Here is a 25,141-nt window from a genome sequence, read left to right on the forward strand (position 1 = left end):
CCACCGAGATCGTGCGATTTGACCCCGCTGGACTTTTTCTTGTGGGGTTTTCTTAAGTCGCAGGTCTATGCCAACAAGCCGCAAACCACCGATGCCCTCAAAGTCAACATACGCCACGCCATCGATCAAATACAGCCCGATTTGTGCGCCAGAGTCATCGAAAATTGGACCTTTCGTGTGCGCGCCACCAACCGAAGCCGTGGCGGTCATTTGAATGATGTCATATTCCATACATAACGGGGTCGATAGACCTTCCAAATAAAAAAAAAAATTCGCAAATATCTCTCCTACATGTATTTTTTTTTGCATTTCAAAGATCAAGCGCCCTTAATGGAAAACCCTTTAGTTAATACTTGAACAAAATTGACTGATGAAATGTAGTTGTCGTTCTCTACGTGGTGTGTCGGTACTCTTAGCTTGGCAATGTAATGCGTAGGCGAGCGGCTTGTGATCTGTGTACACGTTTACTTCGCATCCCTCGATGAGTCGTCGGAAGTGTTTTACAGCTGTATATATTGCTAATAATTCGCGATCATATACACTGTAGCGGCGTTGTGTAGCGCTCATTGCTTTTGAGAAGTAGGCGAGTGGTTTCCATTTATTATTAACTTTTTGTTGTATTACGGCGCCGAGACTATGATCAGAAGCGTCCGTCATGATACTGAGAACACTACCGGGGACTGGATGAGTCAGGGTTGTAGCTTCTAAAATGCTTTGGCGGCAATTTTCAAATGCTGCATCGGCTTCCGGCGTCGAGTCGATCGGTGTTTTATCGTTCTTTTTGCGGTTGTGTAAGTACTTATTGAGATGGTGTTGAAGTTCAGCTTGATGTGGTAGACAGTCTCGGTAGAAGTTAAGCATGCCGAGAAATCGGCGTAATTCGACTATGGTTTTAGGTTTCGGATATTTTGAAATAGCTTCGATGCGATCTTGAGTAGGTTTTATTCCTTCTGCCGAGACTTCGTAACCGAGAAAATTAATTTTGTTTTTTCCAAACTCACATTTTTCGATTTTCAATGTAACTCCGAATTTTTGTAATCGTTTTAATACTTCATGTAATAATTGAATATGTTTTTCTTCATTTTCTGAATATAGTAGAATATCATCGACGAAACAGAAGCAATTTTCCACGCCTCTGAGAACTTCGTGCATGAATCGTTGAAATGTTTGACTCGCGTTGCGTAGTCCGAAAGTCATGCAGTTGAATTCGAAGAGGCCGAACGGGGTTATAATTGCGGTTTTCTGTGCATCTTCTTCAGCGATTGGTATCCAATAGTACGCCATTTTTAAATCAAGCTTTGAAAATACTTTTTTGTTATGCAGTTGATAGGTAAAATCTTGTATGCGTGGTATTGGATAGCGGTCGGGTTGAGTGACCGCGTTTAATCTCCTATAGTCACCACAGACTCTTAAACCGCCGTCCTTTTTCATTACAACATGTAACGGGCTAGCCCACGGACTATTAGATGGTTTACAAATGCCCATTTCCAACATATTCTCGAATTCAGTCTTCGCAGCTTTGTATTTATCCGGCGGAAGCGGACGTGGTCGGGCGAAGAGAGGTGGGCCAGTTGTTTCTATATGGTGGACGACGTTGTGTTTTGAAGGTTGATTGAGAGACATCGGTCGAATTACGTCTGGATATTGCTTCAATATATGATAGTAGGCTTGGTTAGTCCCGATAACGTGTAATGTTCTTGTTTCAATTTCAGCGCCTGTTGATATTTCAATAGCATCAACTGAGAGATCAGTGACTTTATCTATGAGTTTCTTTTTGTGCAAGTCTATTAGCAACTTGAAATTACGTAGAAAGTCTGCTCCCAGAATCGATGTTTTAACGTCGGCAATGATGAAGGTCCATAGAAAATTACGTCGCAAGCCTAAGTCGAGTTTGACAGTCTTTACACCGTATGTGTTGATTGGTGTATTGTTTGCGGCAAATAATTTGCAGGCGCTTTGAATTTGTGATTTGTTCCGATCTGTTGCTTTTAAAACAGATATGTCTGCGCCAGTATCCACAAGGAAACGTTCATTTGAGTTGCGATCGTAGACACATAGGCGGTTGCTTGTGAAGGGGACATCGAGATCCGCCGTCGTCCATGTCGGAGCTAGTTTAAATGATTTGTAGTATCTTTTTTCATTCGCCTGCAACAAGGTGATTCGCAACGTTTTGCTTTGTCGCCGAATCGGTAGTGATATTTGCATTCCCATGTTGCGTCGCCGGGCTTCACAGCTGATTTATTGCGATATGACGAGCCAGGACGAGATCGTGATTGTGAGCGGTAATGTTGTCTTGATTGATGTCTATATTTTGAGCGACCGCGTATCTCGTTTATTTCAAGTGATAGTTTTTCTAATTGTTTTGTTAATATTGCAAACTGAGTAGACACGGCATCGTTTGTCGGTGTTGATGTTGAGATTGCAGCTATAGTCGTAGGCTCGGAGTATTCGACCATCTTGTCAGCCATGGCCGCGAGTGTGTCTAGTGACGATTCCGTGTTGACGTACAGTACGTCGCGTACCTGAGTGGGTAAATGATTGAGCCACTCGATCCGGAGACCGTCGTTGGTGATCATTCCGGAGCTGAGCTCTCTCATTTTGCGCAGTAGCTGCGAAGGTTTTTGATCACCTAACTGTAGACCGCTGATGAGCTTCTGGAAGTTTTTAACATCAGATTTTTCATATACCGCGAGTAGGCGGTTCTTTAATGTATTATATTTTTCTGTAGCGGGCGTTTCATACAGTATGTCAGTGACGTGCTGTAGGTCTGTTGTTTGCAGCTGCTGCAGGACGTATCTGAACCTCTGGAGAAATTAAACTACGAATTAAATGTTCGATTTTTCGACCAATGACGACGTCGCAATTTCGTATGTTCATTTCGAGTGTGGACACGAAAATCGGATAGAGCGCGGTGGGTAAGCGCCGTATGTGCTTGCCGATTTTCGCGTAGTATAAATAGCTCCCGAATTTGGTTTTTAATTTAGTCGGAGCGCGTCTCTGGACGTCGACGCATGTATGAACAATAATGTTGAATGCAATTCCTACAAATGTTAATCTAATCATCACTCAGGCAGCCAGGGCAATTTGTATTTGGTGGTGCGGATGAAACTTGGAATTGTGATGCGATGGCAGAAGGTGAAAATCTTTTCATTTCAATTAATTAATCTGGTAATTGATATGTTGGTACTCTAAAAACACAAGACGTATATGTAATATACTATTCCTTCGATAGAATGGCTAAAATTATTTACCTCTTGGCTCTTTGTATCACCGCCGTTGTAGGTAAGATGCTTAATGATTTGAATAAGCGCTGGAATGATGTATGGAACTGTACCCGTCATGTAAAAGGTAAATTTTATGGCAGTTTGCAACCTGATATTCCATTAGAACACTGGTTTTTTGAGTTTCGTAACTGCTCTAAATTTTCTACTTCGACAATAATTCGGTTGCGTCTTGGCCATAACTGCAGCCCTCATTTTTTTATCAAAGATCAGGGTTCGGGACCACTCTTTATGTGAATGTGGCCTTGATGAGGGTACCGTTGAGCATATTTTCTTTGATTGCACCAGATTTCCTGTTTCACTGTATTATGTTCTTCCTCCTACTTCCCTCGCCCTTTCAACGTGTCCTGTATTTTGTCTTCTTCAGAAATATCTAATTATTTAAAAATAACAAGCATTATAACAAAACACTGCCGCCGCGTTCGATTTCTTGACATTCTTTTTCTTACTTGCCAGTATTAGCCATTCGGCCAGTATTAATCGTGAAAAATTAAAATATTACATTACAACATATTCTAAAAATAGTCAATCGACATATTACTCATTAATTTATTCTAATAAATTATAGTTATACAATGTGTAAAAGAATAACTCTAACAATACAAACTTAGTGATGGCATCAATAAGTACAAATACGTGTTCCTTTCGATCGTTCTAACCACTTCTTTTCTTAGTAGCGTCGACGTGTATCGTATGCCATTATATTGCTACTTTTGGGATAGGATGCACTTATGTTTGTATTTTTCCAGAATGAGGTTTAGATATTACACACGTCACGCAATCGTCCACAAATTTTCTAACAAACTTCGTCATAATAATATGCCAATAAAGTTTATAAACTTTTTCTAGGGTTTTCTCCCATCCCAAACTCTCATGATCTCCTACGAGATCCTTCAGAGCATCTACTTACTTACCTTTTGTCGAAAGATTTGCTCATTCACGTTATGGTCGCCTATCCCCAATGAATAGATTAATTAGTAACTGCAATAGCATAGGTAAAATTACAAATTCCTTACATTATAATAATAAGGACAAAAATAATTCAACGGTTTATCCCGATATTGACATTTTTAATGACAATATACGTAATTTTAAGAAAAAAACAATAATGTATATAAATAATAATTCAGAGCCATTCAGCATCATTCAGCCATTTCCATTATGACATTTTACAAATTCTAACAATGTATTTAAATTCACAATCTTTTATTTAATTTAGGTAACTTATTTTTAATATTTTTTACTAAATAAAACTGTGCTTATTTAGATTTAATTTTGATTTAGTATTTTTTTTAATTTTATAAATTTTTATTTAATCAATTAATTTTTTATAATTTTTACAATGTTGACGTATATTTCAATTTTTAAGCAATTTTAGAATACCTGTAACAAAGTATAGTATAGTAGCAATTACCTAATTACTTATGATGACTTTCGGTCCATTGTGTATTTTTGTTGTACTACTTGTGTGGGTTATAAATCCCTATCCATACTTCCATACTAAGATTATAAATGCGAAAGCAACTCTGTCTGTCTGTATGTCTGTCTGTCTCGCTTTCACGCCAAAACTACTGGATCGATTTAAATGAAATTTGGTACACAAATAGTCTAGAGCCTGAGAAAGGACATAGGCTACTTTTTATTTGGAAAAAAGGGCTGTAAAGGGTTGGAAAGGAGGATGAAAGGTTGTAAGTTGTTGAAAGTATTGTCAGTTTTAGAACTAGTAGCATAAAATTTATATTTTAAGCTGCACACTTATAAACTAACATATCATGACACCAACTAAGGAGCGAATTTTGGAAATTCTACCCCTAAAGGGATGAAATAGGGGTTGAACGTTTGTATGGGTGTCCGTAATTTTTTAAGTTTACAAACATGAAACTTTATTTTTGGGGTACTGATTAAAAAGGAGTAGATACTTATTTAAGTGTTTCTGCATACCCCTATGGGGGTGAAATAAGTGTTGAAGTTTGTATAGAAGTCCATCATTTTTTAAGATAGAAACATGAAACTTTATTTTTGAGATTTTGATCAAAATTGAGTAGATACGTATTTAAGCGTTTCTAGATATTCTACCACTAAGGGGGTGAAATATGGGTTGAAAGTTTTAATGGAAGTCGTCATTTTTTAAGCTAAAAATATGAAATTTTATTTTCGAGCTACCGATTAAAAATGAGCACATACTATTTTAAGCGTTTCTTGATATTTTACGCCTAAAGGGAAAAAGTAGGGGTTGACATTTTGTGTACAGGTTAGTCTGGAAGTCCGTCATTTTGAAGTTAGAAGCTCGAAATTTTATTTTTGGGCTACCGATTAAAAATGAGCTGATTCGCATTTAAGCGTTTCTGGATATTCTATCCTAAGGGATAAAATACACACCACTGTGGTATACAAAGAGGTCTAACATTAACGTATCTAATATTTTAAATTAATTTGTAAATATGTTCATATTCTACGCGAGCAAAGCCGCGGGTAACAGCTAGTAAATAAATAAATAATATTATATATATATATATATATTAATTATAATATATAATGATTATAAGATATATAAAAATTATAATATATAATATATGATTTACCTTCTATTATCTGAATTAAAATCGCGCTGTATCCCACAACTACACTAACACTACAAATGTAGCTCCGTTTCAAGAGTCGAATCGTAGATCGTAAGTATTGGCTCAATATTCTTTATTGAAATAGTCTCGTAATACATGCACTATTATTTTTATCAAGTTTAAGTATTAAGTGGTAGCATTGCTACCAAAACAGGAAAAGTTATCTATATCAGTAGAACGATTTAAAAATAATAATAATAATATTAATCCATTCATTAATCAAGCAAACAACACATTAATATTTTTATCATCATTATTTACAAAATTTATTTCTGTTACACTTACAAATTGATAGCGTATAATAAAAGATAAAACAATAACATTAAACGTTGTTATAGATTCATTTGTGAAAACATTTTGAATATTGTACAATTAGGTAACCATCAATATTATTTACTTAATCTTCACTTTAGCTACTTTTGCATGACAAATGTTAAAATTATATAAACACAATCATTTACATAATCACATTTCTTTTTCTTCAAAGTTAAGCCAGTAAGATTAATTTTCCATATCGTTATGCTCAAAAACAATTAATTCACGATAAAGATTGAAATAAATACTATAATTTCTTAAAATATTCAGAATATCAGAAATTTTGTACACAAGTAACATCGTGATGTCCCAATGCTATTGTTGCTTTGTCGAACGCCGCTATCGGTCGCGGAGGCTGGCCTACAGCGAGGATTGCATCTGTATAGATAAGAAAAATACATTATAAAATAAGTTTCATGAATATACTTAACTATTAAATTAAAGTAGTAAATGTCTATCTTGTTTTACAGACGGACAAAGCTTATTCCTAAACGCTGATTCCTAAAAATTGAGCTGGATACGGCACGATTGCATCCGAATCATACCGGTTTCCTCGCAACTAATTCCACTACCGTGATCACAAAATGAGATATAAATATAATTTTAATACAAACAAAATGGACACAGTAAACCAAAATTTAATGCATTTTGACTCGGGAATTAAAGCTGGCTTAGTACGGAAACTGTCTATAAAGTTTTGTTTTCCATAATCTATTCCAACCATAAAAGGAAAAAAGCCAAAAAAACAACATTTTACAGCAAATGGACGCGATATAATTCGATTCGGTCGAGAGCTTGATTAATCTATTGACGTGTAATTTATGAAGAAATTATAGTATTCGATTATCTTGTCAAATGTAATGTCACTTTATTATGTACAATTCTTAAACTTAATTAAAGCCAAGTTCTCTTATGGTTTTGTCATTTATGTATCATCTATGATATTCATTATGGATTTGCGAAAAAATGGCGTTTTTAATGTCAACGAAACTTATCGGAATTTTGGAAGTAAAATTAAAGTGAAAATAAGTAGTTAAGTGCAATAGTGTTGTATTATAAATAAATATATTTTGCACAATATCGCTGTGTTATTAACAAATCGCATGAAATACGTAAAACTAAGTTTTGTTTATCTTTTTTCCTGTTTTCATTGGAATAGTAGGCTATACAACTATTATATGCCCATACAAACGTGTATGAATCTATTGTCACTGGATATGTGCTACTTGACTGTAAACTGTGACTAATGATCCGCTTCCGTTGCAGCACGAGGGTGCACATTTGGGGGCACAGCAAGGGGCAGAATAGCCGCTGCAATTACATCTGAAAATAATATAACTATTAGGATAAATTCGGAACATTCCTTACAATTTAAATAGCTAAGTCCTAAAAATATTAACCATTCCTTAAATGGTTATTGTACCAAAAACCTTAGGAGCCAAGATATTATTGTCAACACTGGCTCACTTGCTCTTCCAAAACTCAAAAAAAATAAGTATTGCTGTTTGGCGATGAGTAAGTAACACATACCTATGTTTGCACAAAGCCCTATTGTCAAGTAAGTAATAATGAAAGACATCCGTCAATATGATAAATTGAATGAAAAAGCATGAAACGACCATTGACGAAACCGTGAGGCAAGTCTTAAAAATGTGCTAATACTGAGTGAACTGATAACTCTTTAAAATTATATCCTCTGGTAAATATTTTTTTAAATGAAATACTAGTTATAACGAAATGAATTTTACATTTTATACGAAAAACGCAACTTACTGTATCGATGACATAATAGATTGTAATTGATTGATTATTCCCATTCGGTTACACATTGTGAAATTTATTTGAAGTTGGTCGGTGGGTAAAAATTACTTGCCACAATTTTGATTACGATGCCTGGTAATGATTTGTGTCATCATGCCATGTCATCATGTTTCATATTTGAAGTATTCTTTATTTGAAAACGATTTGACGTAAGTATGGTACTTATTAAAAACTCTTTGTTAAATTTGTAATATCCTGTTATATCATCAGTAATAACTATTTTGTAATCGAGTTTAAGCGTTACAAGAGTGCCTCGTACAAGTTTTACAACATTTTTGTAGCCATTTTTTTCCGAATTTCGGTACCAGTAAAATAAATTAATTTTCTTAAAATAAAATTATTCTCTATAAAAATATTCTAATGTCTAAAGATATAAACAAATCTTTAATTTTGCCTATCCTGACTACTACAGGAAAGAAAAAAGTTAAAACCAATTTTATTTATTCATATTGTGCTTGATGATATAAAGTAAAATCAAACTTAAATCAGTTTATTAATTCGTTTTTTTTTGTAATTATTACTTTTAACTGTAATTATGAGTTACGGCATATGTTATATTAGACATGGCATGTGTAACGCTATATGCTAAACCAAGCCAATTGAATAGCCAACCCAGTCTTTTCCGAACGTTACTCATTATCAATTATGCAAAAGGAATTGTCGCCCATGGCAACCGATAACAGAAAAGAAAAGAAAAGACGGGGTCGCTATAGCAACAAGGCGGTAAAATATAACGGAGTGAAAAAAATATAAACGATTAATAATAAAAAATATACATAACATAGTTGTTGTCATTGCCTCTCGTTTCACTCAGAAGTGGGATATGAAACGTAATCGCCCTAACGAGTTTGTTAGGCATAGGCAAGAACGACATGATTCTAGTGAAGATGAAGAACCGCCACCGCTCCCTAGAAAACTACTGAAATATTTACTAGAAAACGAAGTTGATAGGGCGATCCGAGAACTCAATCAAGATTTCTTATCACTCAGTCATTTCGAAGGTCATCGTGCAGCGTCTCTTATTCCGGAATTTCATCCCGAAGGAGAAGATTGTACATTAACGGCTTGGATAAAAAAATTGACCAGTCAGGAGATATTCACGGTTGGAGTGACGAAGTAAACGAGATAAACTTCGTGGTCAAGCCCGTAAGTGGTATAATCGTCTTGATGAATTATACCTACCTGGGACGAATGAAAGCGTATGTTGATTAGAGCTTTTCCCAAACAACGTGACTTCAGTGCATTATTTGATGAAATGATTACTAGGAAGAAACTGCCGAACGAAACAATGACTAAATATTACCAAGATGCAATCGCAATGTGCTTTCGTTGTAACTTATCTGACACCGCTAGCGTTTCATGCATAATCAGAGGCGGCTTAACATCTTCATTGCAATCTAACGCACGTGCATTTCAGTGCCAGCGTCCGGATGAATTGTACGAGGGTTTCCTTTGTGCTCTCGTCGATTACCGTTCACCTATATTCGAAGCAAAGGACAAACCGAATAAGGATGCTAAGCAGTTGCCAAACCTGGACAAGAAGATAAACTCTGAATTTGATCCCTGTCGGCGTTGGAAGAAGACTTCGACACATCTTACGAAATTGCTCATTACCTGATCAACGGTTTTGTTTTAAGTTTGGTTTACAAGGTCATATCGCTGCCATACCTATTTAACTACCCAAAATAAATCATATGTAGATTCGAACAGCAACATTAAAGAAATCAAAATAGTGCAAAATTATAACGAGATTTACAAAAAGGTTGTGAGAGTAAACGGATTTTTTTGAAATCATATATGGATACGGGAAACCAATATAAATACTCAAATTGTTAATATACTGACGCTTAACGTTATACCATCAAGTATTTTTCTAAAAGGTTTTTCTGGAGGCTTACTAAGAATCCGCGCTGTCGTAGAATTTACCTGGCAATCGATAACAGTAAAATAAAATGTACCACACCTATAGCACAGATTGACATGCAAGATATTCACTTATTGATCGACCAACCAGTTATTAATGCTGATCGCATATCACTTGTGGTGACTAATAAGATTGGAACTCGATCCATTAGTAGAGTTTCAGGCGATTGAAGATGTCCAGAAATTTAGGGTGGTGACAACAAACAAAGAATCCTTACCACCTGGTACCTCTATCATCAAAGTTCGGGTTCCAGGCAATTCCCAAGGAAATAATGTCTGCACAACAACGCGTCATTTTGAGTTGCAAGAAGTATCCTTCTCATTACCAGCAACATTGCTTCGAGGCGATGAGGGTTACTTGAAGATTGTTAACACTGGTATTAAGAACGAAAATTAAGAAGCAGGCGAGTTTCTTACAAAAGCAGATAGCTGTGTTGAATCTGCCAATTAGCCAAACCGGGTAAGAACAGCCAAGCCATTACTATCTAAATTGCGTAATGTTTTGCCCAACCATAAGCCAAACTGTTTAATGACTAAAGTTTTAAATTCTACTTTATTCTTTGGTTTACTTTTATTCTATGGTTCTACACTTCCGTCTGCCTCCATCTTCCTCACGAATGACATAGATAATAATAGTAAATAGTGGGTAGCTATAGTTGAAATCAGTATGGGGAAATCATCAAAGAATCCGAGTTGAAATATGCCTCTCCAGTTATTATAGTAAGGAAAAATAACGATGATAGTCGGTTATGTGTTCATTATCATGCTCTTAACGCTATCACTATAAAAGAAAGATATCTTTTGCCAAATATTGACGATCACATTTCAAAGTTAGCCGGTAAAATATATTTTACGAGCCTTTATATGACTCTAAGTTATCATCAATTGTTAATTGCGCCTGAAGACACTCATAAGACTGCTTTTATTACACCACAGTGTCACTATGAATATCTGCGTGTGCCGTTTGGTTTAGCGAATGCACCTTCAGTCTTTATGCGAACGGTCAATAAAATAGTTAGTTCAATACGCTGTACACAAATGTCACAATCTTTATAAAGTGACGTATCAGCAAATTTAATTTCAAAATTTAAAATTAAATATAAAAACTGCTTTTTTTGCAAAACTAAGTGACTTATTTAGGCCATGAAATTTCACATGACGGTTTGCAACCAGCAAAGCTAAAGTTAAAGGCAGTTTCAAAATTTCCTGAACCTAGAAATGTACATGAAGTACGTCAGTTTATAGGTCTTTGTAGTTACTTCCGAAAATTTATATATAAATTTGCAGTTATAGCTCGCCCCTTAGCAGAATTAACTAAGAAAAATGTGCCGTGAGCATGGAGTGATAAGCAGGTTGCTAGTTTTGATAAGTTAAAGAAACATTTGTGCTCCAAGCCAATTTTAGCTTTATATGATCCAAATTTAAATATAGAAATACATATCGATGCATGCAAATTAGGAGTAGCGGGTATATTGTTACAACACTAGTTCGATAGTACCTTGCGTTCCGTTATGTATATTAGCCGAGTGGCGTCTAAGGAAGAAGCTATGTATCATAGTTATGAGCTTGAAACCCTAGCCGTTGTGGAATCGTTGCGTAAGATTCGGGTATATGTTGTGGGTAAACACGTAAAGGTGGTCATAGACTGTACCGCCGTCCGTGCCACTCTTAGAAAACGCGACATGATTCCCCGCATTGCAAGATGGTGGTTGCTAATACAGAAGTATTATATTAGCGTAGAATATAGACCCGGCGAACGCATGAAACATGTAGACGCGTTAAGTAGGAATCCAATTGACACAGTTCTGATACTGCTCAATATCAGGATGATAAATTAAAAAATATAATCGATCAACTGAAAACCGGATCAGCAGGACCCGATATTGTTAATAATTTTGTGCTGTTAGACGATAGGTTGTATCGGAAGACGCTCACTGGTAACAGACTCGTAGTGCCTGGAACAGCTAGGTGGAAAATTGTACAAATGCATCATGATGAGATAGGACACGTAGGGTTAAAACGTTCCACTGATTTGATTAAAAACGATTTTTGGTTACCGAAAATGTCACGGTTTATTCGAAAGTACGTTACATCTTGTTTAAATTGTGCTTATGGAAAGGGGGAGTATGGAAAAAAAGAAGGAAAGTTATATCCAATTCCTAAACCCAATGAACCTTTTAGAATGATACACCAGATACGACCATTTGGGTCCGTTCTGTAGGACAAAAAAGGATACGAATTAAAAGAACTTTTGCATTGATTGGTTACCCAGATAGGATAGTCACTGATCATGGTAAAGCTTTTACTAGCAGATATTTTAGAAAATTTGCTACTACCAAATAATTTAAGCACACGTTAAATGCAATTGCGTGCCCGCGTGCCACGACAAGTTGAACGTACTAATCGCACGATACTAAATGCCCTACGAGCCATTGATCCTAGTGAAGCAGCTAATAACTGGTCTAACTGTCTACCTGACGTAATTTCGGGTATAAATAATACTTTAAATGACACTACTGGTTTTAAGCCATATGATTTGATGTTTGCACGTAATGGAAGGCCGGTATGCGATGTTACCATCCCGAACCGTGTGACGGAACCGACCAAGTCCAAGCGTAATAAGGCTAGTGCGCGTATTAATAAAGCCAGTGCTAAGACGAAAATATAACATTACAACGGTTCACCCGTTTTAAATTTAGGTTATTGTCTAGTGCGAAACGTATCTTCTAATATATCCGTAATCTGATAAATAGTATAAAACAAAGTCGCTTTTTGTTTCTTTCTCTGTTTACTTCTTCTAAACCGCTCAACGGATGTTGATACGTTTTAAACTAATAGAAAGAACAATAAACGAGGAAGGTTTTCATATAAAATTTATAAATATTTGTACAAAATGCGTGAACTGTGACGGTTTTTCTGTGATTACATGGCTTTTAAAACATGTTATGATTACATTATGATCAAAAGGGCCAGGTGAAAAAATATTTTGGAGGATTTGGATTATTGAATATTTTAGTTTCCTTCATTTCGTAACTCATGTCTATCTCGTCATACTGAATTGAGGAATGATTTCTTCCGAACATTGGTCCATTGCACGCTAATGGTGGACAAATGACATGCGGCGGTATAAAAGGGTACGCCATCTTTTGTGCAGACTACCAAGCCCTGGACTGTCGAAGATACGCGCACCCGGGCCTAGCCGGCTAAAGCAGGTCGTTCCAGCCGCACAACTGGTACCGAGTGGTGGCCTATCGATTCAACCGCATCAGTAACGAAACACCGTTCTCTGCCATAGTGCAGCTGTGGAAGTCGACGGGAATGTGAATGGTTGCCAGCACATTAGAGCTGATTGGCTACATATGCAGTGCTCTCAAATCATGGCCATGTCTTCCAAGACAGAAGCGTCTAGTAGGCTCTAAATAGTACAGCTGAAACAATTTCAAGTAAGCTAATTAGCAAGCGAATATTTGATATTTTAAAGCTTAATGTAGTAATCAAAATTAAAGGTACAATATAAATTATGATGAAAATTACGGGAGTTTTCCTATTTTTTAATTATTTAATTACTATTATCAATATATTAGTATTTATCGTTTTTATAGTAATCTATCTTATTATCTATATTATATTATAATTAAAAAAATTAGATAATATAAAAGGACAGACTAGTAAATTTACAATCTAGTACAGTCATATTCCTTTAGTAGAATGGTCAAAATTATCTGCCTTTTGGCACTTAGTCTAAGTGTCGCTCTTGGTAAGTCGGAACGATAACATTTACCTAGTTAAAAATACTTAATAAATGAATAATAATATTATAAAAAACATTTTAATTATGTACTTCAATTACTCTAACTTAATAAATGAATAATAAGATTACAGCGAAGAATTTGTCTAGCTTTTTTAAATAACAAAATTTTAATAGTTACGGCACTTTTTCAGGTTCACCAATCGAATCAAGGATAGTTGGCGGTTCAACGGTCGATATTAGCCGCTATCCGTTTTTGGTAGGAGTTTTATATAGTCAAGATGGCATAATTTTCCATCATATTTGCGGTGGATCAATAATCAACAATAGATCAGTTCTTACGGCTGCTCATTGCTTTTTGTAAGTAAATACCCATAATTACCACTAAATTGTTCTCAAAAATTACTGTTTTCGAAAATTACGCTTTATAATATTGCGCCATCGACCTTGGGAACTGAGATCACATCACGTGTTTGTAATTACATTGATTTGCTCTTCCTTCAAACCGGAACATAACAATCGTAAGTATTGCTGCTTGGCGGTAGAAAATATGATGAGTGCGTGATACCTATCCAGACAGGCTTGCACCTACCAAGTAAATCAAATCCAGAATGACAACAGGCTTAACATGACACTAAGCTGTCAGTGTATCATAGGATAAAACAACACGCCAGCTTGAGTGTTTCATTAGCATTAGGCTCAAAGAGAAAATAAATATACTGTTATTTGACAACCCACTAGCTTTAACAGTTACTGAGTTCATTTGAAGGTAGGACTTTGTGCAAGACTGTCCGGGTAAGAACTTTATCCTTTATAGTATTCATCAGATATTCAACCGTCGAATACCCAGTATTGTTGTGTTTTGGTTCCGGAAAGGTAACTAAACTAGTGTTACAACAGGTAAAAAGGAAATAACATCTTATTTTCAAGGTTGGTGATGTATTGGCGTTAGCATCAGGTGGACCGTTTGCTCGGCCACCCACGTTATTTAATTTAAACACAATTGAACTATTAAATCTAAATGTAACACGGATCATCATTTTAGAGGTTCACCTTCAAATTTAATCATTCGGGCTGGATCCAGTTTTGGAAGCAGTGGCGGTACGATTTACAATGTGATGAATATGATTGAACATTTTAATTACGAAACAATGACAGCAGACAATGATATCGGCGTGATAAGAATAAGAAATGAATTTATGTTTGGCGGTAATGTGCAAGTGGGACGTATCGGTGGATATCAGATCGGCGATGATCAAGTTGTCTGGGCTGCAGGATGGGGACTTACTTCCGTGAGTATTTCCAGATTTAAACAATTAAGCGGTTTTACTTCTGTATTGTCAATCCAATCTAAATGCTTATTTCATATGTCGAAATATTAGACTACTAAATAATAAGCATAAGTATATTTATTCAGAGGATTTATTATTGCGATGAAGTAAACTGGTTTCAAGAAATTCGTTGATGAATTTCGTCTTCTCAAGTGGAGAGGATTTTGGCAGTGAGACATATACGGGTTATTACTTTTCGATAGGATAATAATAACTATCAACGAAATGTGTGGCAGTAATTGGTCCTAATTATTTTTTGCGACCCAAGTTTCCTACACTCTTTGTAGAAAATTAAATTTAAAGACATTGATATGATTTATATCAGAAACAAATGATTTTTATTACAACTATTAATGGGACATTTATTTATATTACCAATAACTTATTTGAATTACTGTAGATCTATTCTATAAGAACAACTTCGTAACTCACATCAGAATACATTCGCGAAATATCCGAGAGTACGACATTGAGTAGAATAGTTGTACCGATGAAAGCGTGCATCAAAATGGTATATCACCTTAAGTCGACTTTCAACATTTAACGATTGAGTTACGAAATTAGTTTTTGTAGAATATCTTTACTATGCTATTATCCTGGAAGATTTATTTCAAAGTGTATGTATTTTTTTTATTTTTAGTTCAATGGGCAACCATCAGAGGAACTCCGTCACGTTCAGATTTGGACAGTTAACCAAAATACTTGCCGACAAAACTATGCGAATCTGATACCAATTACAGAATATGTTTTATGTGCCGGACCAAGGGAGGCATATAATGGTATCTGCAGAGGAGATTCTGGCGGGCCCCTTGTTCACGATAATGCGGTCGTAGGCATCGTGTCTCTTGGCGCAAATTGTGGACTGCCACAATTTCCTGGAGTATTCACACGAGTTTCAAAATATACGGACTGGATTCAAACTAATGCTTAAGATTTAAAAATCTTAAGCATTCATTTATAATATAAATGTCATCAAAGAAATGCTATTTGTAATATGTTTAATGAAAATATGACTGTAAAAATATATTAGAACAAATTACTTGGTATTTAAAATTTATGTACCTTTTCTTCTATAAATGTAATGAATATTTATAATAATACTGTTAGGATTTGAGGATTTCAGAAGACATAAAATTATAAAACAATCTTTTTTTTAATGTAGCGTCGCACACTTGAGCCAATTCTGCTTACAAATTGTCACTTTATGTCACTTTATCACAATCGAATCTAAACGTTATCGTTGCCGTTCAGACGTTTTCTATTCTACTAAAACAACGATCCAGATACGGTCAAAGTTAGACAACTAGAATTGGGAACGACTCATAAACCCTTTTGTGTTAGTGGAATTTTCCCCTGTTCAACACGTAACCAATGAATTTGCCCTCGCAGAACTCACACCTGTGCCCTATTTTTGCGGGGAAAATGTCACTGCCCTTTGCAACGCAACGTCATGCCTCGTACTAATTTGTTAGACGATGTTGGATTTTTTATGTAAAAGACACCAAAAAATCTTGTGATAGTTATATTATACATTAACATACACTATTATGGGTAAACCGCCATAAGCTTGCCCCTCCTGACAGAATTGCGGGGCGCGGAGCTGACGATGCACTCGGCTATAACGATACGACGTAATAACTCGAAATCTAAACACATAACTAGCCATAAGATTAAAAAAAGTCGATCGGAAATCTTTAGAGTATTTGTAATGACACATTTATTTTACCGTATATTTAATTAATCAATTATTCCATAATTATTTATTTGATTTAAATATGGATATAATTACTTTTTAATTTGGAGTATTTTTTTAATTATACTGGCCACACTAAACCTTTCCAAGTTTCAAAAACTTTCGTATTTGTTCTTTTTGCATTTTTATATCATCGGCTTAGCACTAAATTCAAACATCAAATTCAATGTGCTGGATGTATTGGTGAGTTATCCTAATAGATGAGATTCTTAATTTGTGATTGAATAGTGTTTCAGTGTTTTAATAGCGTATATCTCTTCAGAATATAATAATAATGAAGTTTTGAAGTTTGTTAAAACTTCTTACAATGTTATGTAATATATACCTACCTTTAAAAATTGTAAGTCTTTAATTCTTGGTTTTGCTTAAATGCGTCAGTTTGTAATTCAGAAAGTCCTATTCATGTTTAATCTGTGGTTTACAGTGATTTTTAACTTATTAGAATGATTTGAAATTGTCATTTATAGTAAGCAGGACTTTTAAACAATGGATCTGTAGCATAGAGAGTAAGCGGAGCGACAAGCTACATTCGAAACGCCGCCGCAAGTCATCTGATCGGAGTAACACTCTATGTATTACTCCGATCAGAAACACATCGAGTACTACCCGTGCGGTCACAGGTTATGGTAATACAGATATGAGTGCAGGCTATTAGCAGTCAGTGCTGAAACGAATCATATCAATCGATTAATATCGCACAGATGGTTGTAGGTCGTAGCAGACTGTACAAGATCTAATGCAAACACAGGCTATGAACAATCTGTGCCAAAAGTAAAAAGTATTGCTGTATGACCAAGGCATAGATAATTGTTGGTCATAGCAAACTGTGAAACTTGAGGTAACGGTTTTAATAGTTAGATTTAATAGTTAGATGTTATTAACTGTGTAGATAATTTAATACCTTTTATGTCATATAAATATTATTATTGATTTATTTTAATTGTATTCTAATTATTATTATAGTTTGGTATTTTTATTATTATAGTTGTTTATCTTTATATAATTTGAGTGAGAGGACTCACTCTAGGGACTCAATTAGAATATAATACTATATCTTATATATGTCATGGCAAACCACACATTTAAGAAAAACACGTGCCAAGAAATGATTATTTTAATAGTTGAAAACCGTTTGATTATTAAATTAATAATATTTAGTGAATTTTGAGATGTTAAATTAGTCTGAAATAATTTAGCGTCCATAAATAGGTGTTATATTGAGTGAATAGCTCCCCCACCCAATTTTGTTATAAAAGGCCGAGCGTCCGCCGGTATTGAGAGCATAGATAATACATATAAACTGAAAATTGAGAGGCTTGTTCGAGCCGTCGAAGCGATCGGACCTCCTCAGCTTAGAACAAATCAAAGAAGAACATTTCCTGTGTACTCATATTTTAATTTCATACCTTCGAGGCTGGATAGATATCCAAACACTGACATTCAAGCAATGCTGACGTCATGTTTATTAAAAACAACCTGGGGAAAGCCACTCCGTCATATATTATATTAATTATTATTATCTGTATATTAGAGCAGACTATCTGTCACTTTGCCTATTAAACATTATATTTTTAATCTGGTAACATGAACATTGACCAAACAGATACCTTAATGGCGGGAAAAGTTATCTATATCAGTCGAACGATTTTAATTCATTTATGAATGTTAATCTAATCATCACTCAGGCAGTCAGGGCAGGAAGGATTAATATTTTTTAGAACTCAATTACAAATTATTGTACAACTTGAGTCATATATAATATTATTTATGAATAAAACAGTAAAATAATAATTTGTTGAAAAAGTACAGTTTTACTTTCTATTATAGTTAAATTTTGTTACAATAAAATGTTATGTACATTGACTCTTTTCTATGATATAGGTGGCTAACGAGCAGGAATGCATGCTCACCTGATGTAATCTGCAACTCCGAGGGGCTTGCAGGTGCGTTTCTGACCTTTAAGAAATGTGTACGCTCAAAAGGCTAACTTAAAGGCTCCCAAGTCGTATCGGTTCGGAAACCCCCGGCGAAAGGTCCCACTGAGTGATTATCGCGCTGTTGTGGATTTTCGGATATCTAGGTGGTGCGGATGAAACTTGGAATTGTGATGCGATGGCAGAAGGTGAAAATCTTTTCATTTCAATTAATTAATCTGGTAATTGATATGTTGGTACTCTAAAAACACAAGACGTATATGTAATATGCTATTCCTTCGATAGAATGGCTAAAATTATTTACCTCTTGGCTCTTTGTATCACCGCCGTTGTAGGTAAGTTGCTTAATGATTAGAATAAGCGCTGGAATGATGTATGGAACTGTACCCGTCATGTAAAAGGTAAATTTTATGGCAGTTTGCAACCTGATATTCCATTAGAACCCTGGTTTTTTGAGTTTCGTAACTGCTCTAAATTTTCTACTTCGACAATAATTCGGTTGCGTCTTGGCCATAACTGCAGCCCTCATTTTTTTATCAAAGATCAGGGTTCGGGACCACTCTTTATGTGAATGTGGCCTTGATGAGGGTACCGTTGAACATGTTTTCTTTGATTGCACCAGATTTCCTGTTTCACTGTATAATGTTCTTCCTCCTACTTCCCTCGCCCTTTCAACATGTCCTGTATTTTGTCTTCTTCAGAAATATCTAATTATTTAAAAATAACAATCATTATAACAAAACACTGCCGCCGCGTTCGATTTCTTGACATTATTTTTCTTACTTGCCAGTATTAGCCATTCGGCCAGTATTCATCGTGAAAAATTAAAATATTACATTACAACATATTCTAAAAATAGTCAATCGACATATTACTCATTAATTTATTCTAATAAATTATAGTTATACAATGTGTAAAAAAATAACTCTAACAATACAAACTTAGTGATGGCATCAATAAGTACAAATACGTGTTCCTTTCGATCGTTCTAACCACTTCTTTTCTTAGTAGCGTCGACGTGTATCGTATGCCATTATATTGCTACTTTTGGGATAGGATGCACTTATGTTTGTATTTTCCAGAATGAGATTTAGATATTACACACGTCACGCAATCGTCCACAAATTTTCTAACAAACTTCGTCATAATAATATGCCAATAAAGTTTATAAACTTTTTCTAGGGTTTTCTCCCATCCCAAACTCTCATGATCTCCTACGAGATCCTTCAGAGCATCTACTTACTTTCCTTTTGTCGAAAGATTTGCTCATTCACGTTATGGTCGCCTATCCCCAATTAATAGATTAATTAGTAACTACAATAGCATAGGTAAAATTACAAATTCCTTACATTATAATAATAAGGACAAAAATAATTCAACGGTTTATCCTGATATTGACATTTTTAATGACAATATACGTAATTTTAAGAAAAAAACAATAATGTATATATAATAATAATTCAGAGCCATTCAGCATCATTCAGCCATTTCCATTATGACATTTTACAAATTCTAACAATGTATTTAAATTCACAATCTTTTATTTAATTTAGGTAACTTATTTTTAATATTTTTTACTAAATAAAACTGTGCTTATTTAGATTTAATTTTGATTTAGTATTTTTTTTAAATTTTTATTTAATCAATTAACTTTTTATAATTTTTACAATCTTGACGTATATTTCAATTTTTAAGCAATTTTAGAATACCCGTAACAAAGTAGGCAATTACCCAATTACTTATGATGACTTTCGGTCTATTGCGTATTTTTGTTGTACTACTTGTGTGGGTTATAAATCCATATCCATACTTCCATACTAATATTATAAATGCGAAAGCAACTCTGTCTGTCTGTATGTCTGTCTGTCTCGCTTTCACGCCAAAACTACTGGACCGATTTAAATGAAATTTGGTACACAAATAGTCTAGAGCCTGAGAAAGGACATAGGCTACTTTTTATTTGGAAAAAAGAGCTGTAAAGGGTTGGAAAGGAGGATGAAAGGTTGTAAGTTGTTGAAAGTATTGTTAGTTTTAGAACTAGTAGCATAAAACTTATATTTTAAGCTGCACACTTATAAACTAACATATCATGACACCAACTAAGGAGCGAATTTTGGAAATTCTACCCCTAAAGGGATGAAATAGGGGTTGAACGTTTGTATGGATGTCCGTAATTTTTTAAGTTTACAAACATGAAACTTTATTTTTGGGGTACTGATTAAAAAGGAGTAGATACTTATTTAAGTGTTTCTGCATACCCTTATGGAGGTGAAATAAGTGTTGAAGTTTGTATAGAAGTCCATCATTTTTTAAGATAGAAACATGAAACTTTATTTTTGAGATATTGATCAAAATTGAGTAGATACGTATTTAAGCGTTTCTAGATAATCTACCACTAAGGGGGTGAAATAAGGGTTGAAAGTTTTTATGGGAGTCAGTCATTTTTTAAGTTAAAAACATGAAACTTTATTTTTGGGATACTGATTAAAAATTATTAAATACCTATTTAAGTGTTTTTTGATATTCTACCACTAAGGGGGTGAAATATGGGTTGAAAGTTTTAATGGAAGTCGTCATTTTTTAAGCTAAAAATATGAAATTTTATTTTCGAGCTAAATGTCATATACATTGACTCTTGATACTTGGAGCGTTGTTAGTTCTATTACACGTTAAGCGACCTTGAAATTTGAGATGCATTGCGGTCCAAGCGACGAAAAGGCTCGGCGAAAGTGGCCAAAGGTTGGCCAGCCCAAACTAAGACGCACGTTGGGTTTTCTTCGCTCCTTTCTCATGTCACTGCACTGTTGAATCGCCTTCGCCTAACGATCACCGATTTTTGACAGTCATTGTAGCCGCGTTATAGTGACATCTTTCTATTCATTACTCATCTCGGTATTGAGTATTTGACATTACTTGCGCTTAAATATTCTCTGTGCTGAAATTAATGTTTACTAATAGTCTCTCTAATTTTTTGAAAATAGAAATTGATTTCTGGTGTTATTTACGCTGTTTTCGAACTTATTAACTGGCTTGTACGACTCCTCAGATGAAGATAATATTTATTTTGTTTAGTTTGGTATCTCACTCGTTTAAGACATTTTCTGCCTCGCACAACCACTCTGTCGAACCAGCTTTTGCAGGCGGTTTTTCCGAACCGATACGACTTGGGAACCTCCAAGAAAAAAGCGTACTTCTTCCTTAAAAGTCGGCAACGCATCTGCTAGCCCCCCGGTGTTGCAGATGTCCATGGGCGGTGGTAGTCACCTTCCATCAGGTAATCCTTCTGCTCGTTTACCATCTATTATGTATAAAAAAATGTAAGTATAACCGATTGACGGATATAGGTATCACCGTCAATCGTAATACGTGTTAAATACTATTAGTACAGTCTATGTAATAAATCAATTTATTTTATTTACGAGCGTGTTCTGTAGTGAGTTTCAAGTCTGTTGGTAAGTATATCTTTTGTTTTTAAAAATGCTTTCAAACTTCATCTTAATTTTACGTATTTGAATAGTGCGTCAAATTGCACGTTTCTTCACATTTACTTTACAATTATAGTGTCTACACATTTTTCTGTTGTAAAGTTTCTTATTGAGGATTATAATATTAATTATTTTCCTTTTCATTTTCTACGGTAATAATAAAAAACCCTCTCCATGCGTGTCAAACTCGCACTTGACTCATTCTTTTATTTAACGCTAAGCACCGGAATAATATATATTTAATTCAATCAGTTATCAATTAAATATTTATCAGAGTTTAAATGAATTAATCTATTTATTGATATGTAAATACCATAGATACACATAACATAAATATTTGTAAAATCCTATTCCTCCGATAGAATGGCTAAAATTATTTATCTTTTGGCTCTTTGCGTCACCGCCGTTGTAGGTAAGTTGCTCAACACGAGTTTCAAAGTATTTTTATCTAAGCGTTTTGTTGTTAAATAATAAAAGCGTATATTTTATATCGTGGTGATGTGATGTGATGAATAGTTTATTAAAAGTTCAAAATTAATTCTTACCATAAATATCTCATTTGTTCTACAATTAACAACAAATCCTTCACTAACGAATCACTGGCTTACTTGGTAAGATATAAATCGTACAAATTTACCTTGCGTTTGTGCAAAAAAAATGTAGTTTAATTAATTTGCCCATTAAGCAAATAAAAAAAATGCGTTTTGGATCATTATTATGAAAAGATCGCTCGATGCTCACATGAAAGCGATTTATTTAATAATGATTCAACCTTTTATTTCAGCGCTGCCGAGCCAACAAAGAATTGCTGGCGGCTCAACGGTAAATATAAGTAGTTACCCGTTTCTAGTTGCGCTTTTAGCAGCACGAGATGGTGTGAATTATCGTCAATCATGTGGAGCGTCAATCCTCAACAATAGATCAGTTCTTACTGCTGCCCATTGTCTCAGGTAAGTCATAGCTGTTGCTTATAAGAGCTATAAATTCAAGTTTGAAGCGTATTGATGGGATACATCTATTGCCGTACCTTGGGGATAAGGCTCGTCGTAACGGTAAACGGCTTGGCTTTTCCCTATACCCTCATGCCCTCTGTCGCTGCACTCTACTTGTTCACCGAACGCGTGCCACATATATTATGTAAATTTTTATACCAATAGATTTGTCATATCAATATCTAATAATAATATATCAAAATTGACAAGTATACATATATCATAGAATCTGTTTGTCTTCCAAAATAAATATATTATATAGGTGATTGTCGAGGAGATGTGATATAAACCATAAAAATGCTTTGTTTTATTTGTTAGAGGTTCAGTTAATCAATTTTGAGTTCGTGCTGGGTCGAGTACTGCAAGCAGCGGTGTTACAGTTCACAACGCTAATAGGATAATCATTCATCCTAATTACAACGAATTCACGCTAAACAATGACATCGCTGTTTTGAGACTGTCGATACAATTTTCTTTTGGAAGCAACGTGCGGGTTGGAAGTATTGCTGGCGCAAATTACAATCTTGGCGATAACCAAAGTGTTTGGGTTGCAGGATGGGGTCTCACATCAGCAAGTTGCTATTTTTTCTTCTAATTTTTGCTGATATTGATGAAAAATGCAATTTTAGAAGATACATACACATTAAACGGACGAATTATTAACAAATGCATATGTGTATAATTGAGTATTCTTTAAAGAAAATCGTGAATTTGCTGGAAAAGATATGCGACTGCTTATATTTTTTTAACATCTCATTGGTGCGATACTTACAACGCTGTTGCCATTGTCTATTTCCATCGCGTTTTAATTCCTTAGATTCTTGGATTATTTTCCTAATATATGTAAAGTATAACTACGTGTTCTTGCCCTTTAAAATGTAAAATAATTAACATTCATTAATAAAATAAATCGAAATTTTCTGTATTAGGTTTTCTGGCCGCTTTTTATGACAGCTATTCTGAGACTTCTCAACTGCACAGAACACAATATTAAAGGACAAAAGTGTGTGCGCCAACACGAGCTCTATTCCCTCTCTTTTCGAGACAGCAAATCCAAAATAAATGGAAGGTTTTAGATACAGTGCCAATGGCTTTTCGCGTTACCTGAGGCACGGAAATGTAACTTCCAATTTACAGATTTCGGGGTACTAATGATAATTTTATATGATATATATTATGTTTCATATGAAGTAACATTTATGGTTTTAACCACTTTATATAAGAAGCTCACACCATAAACACAACAATGACAAAACACATATAGAATATTTTAAGGCATCTTCATTATTTTTTAGTTCAATGGAAGTCCATCTGATAACCTTCATCACATTCAGCTTTGGACAATGAACCAGAAAACTTGTCAAAATATTTATGGTTTAATAACTAAATATGTTATGTGCAATAACAAAATATGTTATGTGCGGCACCAAGAGTGGCAGGTGGCATATGCACCCAGGACTCAGGAGGGCCACTTCACAATAACGTCATCGTTGGTGTTGTCTCGTTTGGCGGCAGGTGTGGACAAGCACAATACCCTGGGGGATTTGCAAGAATTTCAAGATACACCAGTTGGATCCAGTCTAATGCATAAACTTCGAAAATAATATCTCCAAAAACCATGCTCTGATACCTTTTCTCGTTATATGTAATAAATACTGAATTATAATTTTTTTTTTTTAATTCAATGCCTTTTAATATTTGAAGTTATGGAAAAATTAGTTTAGACACGAAAAATAGCACGCAATCATTATTTACAAAATTTATTTCTGTTACACTTACAAATTGATAGCGTATAATAAAAGATAAAACAATAACATTAAACGTTGTTATATATTCATTTGTGAAAACATTTTGAATATTGTACAATTATATATTAAATAATATTGATGGTTACCTAACCATCAATATTATTTACTTCATCTTCACTTTAGCTACTT

General features: G+C 34.7%; 1 protein-coding gene, 1 long non-coding RNA gene and 2 pseudogenes across 3 annotated transcripts in view; 3 read left to right on the forward strand and 1 right to left on the reverse strand.

Moving 5' to 3' along the window:
* LOC113398275 (septin-7) overlaps nt 1-25,141 on the forward strand; it is a 477,393-nt gene that overhangs the window by 246,457 nt on the left and 205,795 nt on the right. The window lies entirely within an intron of this gene.
* Nucleotides 6,265-8,124, reverse strand: LOC135193418 (uncharacterized). Of its 2 annotated transcripts, none has more exons than XR_010309226.1 (3): nt 7,991-8,124; nt 7,406-7,540; nt 6,265-6,595 (listed from the first exon to the last, which is right to left on the reverse strand). It is a non-coding gene; the product is annotated as an uncharacterized LOC135193418 (long non-coding RNA). The 2 variants fall into 2 exon arrangements; XR_010309225.1 differs by having other exon boundaries at nt 6,266-6,595; nt 7,410-7,540.
* Nucleotides 8,684-16,001, forward strand: LOC113404392 (trypsin, alkaline B-like; annotated as a pseudogene).
* LOC135193471 (trypsin, alkaline B-like) lies at nt 22,576-24,822 on the forward strand (annotated as a pseudogene).

Source organism: Vanessa tameamea, chromosome 2 (genome assembly GCF_037043105.1).
Source record: "Vanessa tameamea isolate UH-Manoa-2023 chromosome 2, ilVanTame1 primary haplotype, whole genome shotgun sequence".
NCBI lineage: Eukaryota > Metazoa > Arthropoda > Insecta > Lepidoptera > Nymphalidae > Vanessa > Vanessa tameamea.